The sequence below is a fragment of the Trichechus manatus genome, unplaced genomic scaffold (genome assembly GCF_000243295.1).
Source record: "Trichechus manatus latirostris isolate Lorelei unplaced genomic scaffold, TriManLat1.0 scaffold00067, whole genome shotgun sequence".
Classification (NCBI taxonomy): Eukaryota; Metazoa; Chordata; class Mammalia; order Sirenia; family Trichechidae; genus Trichechus; species Trichechus manatus.
In genome coordinates this window covers 8704057-8706381 of record NW_004444003.1, presented here as the reverse complement: position 1 = coordinate 8706381, position 2325 = coordinate 8704057, and the positions used below count along the sequence as shown (strand labels likewise).

At 36.6% G+C, this 2325-nt stretch overlaps 1 pseudogene; it reads right to left on the bottom strand.

Annotated features, from left to right (window-relative positions):
- Positions 1-218: 218 nt before the first annotated feature.
- On the bottom strand, positions 219-1132 carry LOC101341084 (DTW domain-containing protein 1 pseudogene; annotated as a pseudogene).
- Positions 1133-2325: the final 1193 nt, after the last annotated feature.

The window sequence follows — 2325 nt, the reverse complement described above, 5'->3', positions numbered from 1 at the left end:
ATGGATCATCCCCTTAATCATTATATAGTGTCCTTCTTTGTCTTTTATGGTAGATTTTGTTTTAAAGTCTATTTTATCTAAGATTAGAATTGCCACTACTCCTCTTCTTTGGTAGTTGTTAGCTTGATATATTTTTTTCCAACCTTTGACTTTTTTTTTCACAGTTAAGAGTTTATTAATTTTAGGAAAATAAAATGACAGAAATATCTCTTGAAAAATTAATGGATAAGTTTTCTTGTTTCCTTGTCTCCAGAGCATTTGGCATTCTTTATCAACTGGTACGTAAAAGAATAGAAAAATAGAAGATTGTCATAGTGTCCTATGTATTTCTCTTTCAATATATCAGTATGGTGGTCTACTAGAAAATAGTAAATGGCTTCATTTGTGGAAAGGAAGGTATCTGGCTTTCCTTTTTGATGGCGCCAGAAGAAAGTTTTTCTTGATTTCAACTCAACTTGTAACAACCCTTGAAGTTGCTCATCAGTGAATATTTTGTTTGTTTGGTTCCAGGTATTATCTATAAATATAACTTTTTTCAGTGTTGTGCTTTTCCACTTGCTGTCATTCAAATCACAACCCTCCTGTCCTTCAGTTTTCTTGCGTTTAAAGGATGGTTTTCAGGGTCATCATTTTTGCCTCTAACGGTATTTTGAATCCTTTTTTGCAGATGGGAAGAAATATCTTTTACTGAGAAAGACTTAGGTCCAGGAAAAACACGTGTAACTTCATGGTCTTTTTCTTCATATTCTGGAATACAAGGATACGTGTAAATATCTACAAATTCAGGTGCTAAGAGTTTTGCATGTATAGCAGTACTTTTCGCATCTGTTTCATTTGGATGTTTAATGATGTCAATCTTCAATGGAAGCTTTTCAACTGGAATCTATTCAGTAGGCACATTTTCAACTGGGACGTAACATGTATAGCGGTAGAACATTCTTGAACCACCACACTTGAGACATTTTGATCTCCCACTTTGCTGAGCTTTTTGAAGAACTTCTTGAGATGCTAAGCATAAGTTTTGAAGGGGATCTTCTGAAACTATGGAAGTAGTTTGTGATGGTTGTATTTCCACAAATTTTGAATTATTTTCTTCACTTTCTTTGAGAAACACAGGTTGATTGAATGACATTTTTCATTCAAACTCAAGTTTAACATCTATTTTTAAAACATATATCACAGGTGCATAGCCATTATGCATTCTTGACTGCTTGCAATCATTTCCTTTATAGATTTTTCAGTGTTTTCTTGCTACCATGTATGGTTGTTGTGGTGAGTCCTTTCAGTTTCCAGTGGGTCCAAAAGCCTTTTTGAGGTTTTAAACCTGACAACCAAAGAAAAATGTTATTCCCTAGATCTTCTTTAAATCCATCATTAAAGAGGTTACTGGATTCTGGAAATGCTTCCTGAAATGTCGCATAAATAGCTTGTGCCAAACAATCAGGATACACCTATAACAGGTACTGAGTCCTCAGACACTGCATAAACTTGTTACGTTGAGCTGTAAGAATGCATCTTTTCGACTTAGTGGTATGTTCATGAAAAGCGCCACATAACTTTCTGAAATTCTATCAAACGAGAAATCTTGATTTTATCTGTTAGGCTTAAATTTGTAGAGAAACCACCACCTAAAGGAATCATGCAAAAGAGCAACAGAGGCTTCTGAGAGAAAATGTGTCTTCCAGATTTTAAAATTTTTTTCCTCTATACTCTTCTTTGTCTCCATATCATCTGAAAGCATAATCTTCTTTTTCTTATGGTACTTCTTTATAAAATTCTTGTGTCTTTTCAATTGTCCAGAAGAAACCAGTTTTGAGACTTTAAGAATTCTTCAAGGTTCTTTGGAGGTTCTTGAATTTTCTGGAAGCCAGTGCCTGCTCTGCATATCTGTGGAAGGAAGCCTTGGCCTGCCATGCCACAGTAACTTTGCAGAAATGAAGAGAAATCAGCTGGGCTTTAGGCATCAACATGAACTGTAGGAATTAGGAGTCTGAGACTGTGTTTCGAAATCTGGGCTGAAGATATGTGGTTCGGGCCAGTCTAGGATGGGAACTCAGCAAAAGGCTGGCGGGGTGTGAGGCCAGGCCTCCCTGTTTCTGGCGCCAGCTCCCAGCAATTCGGCGGAGTACCCTGCCAAAGGCCCCAACCTTTGACTTTTAATAAATTCACATCTTTGTTTCTTAGGTGTGTCTCCTGTAGACAGCATATTGATGGATCCTGTCTTCTTATCCATTCTGTCACTCTCCATCTCTTTATGGGTGCATTGAGTCCATTTACATTCAGTGGAATTATTAATAGATTGTTGCTGTCATTTTCTAGTGCTTT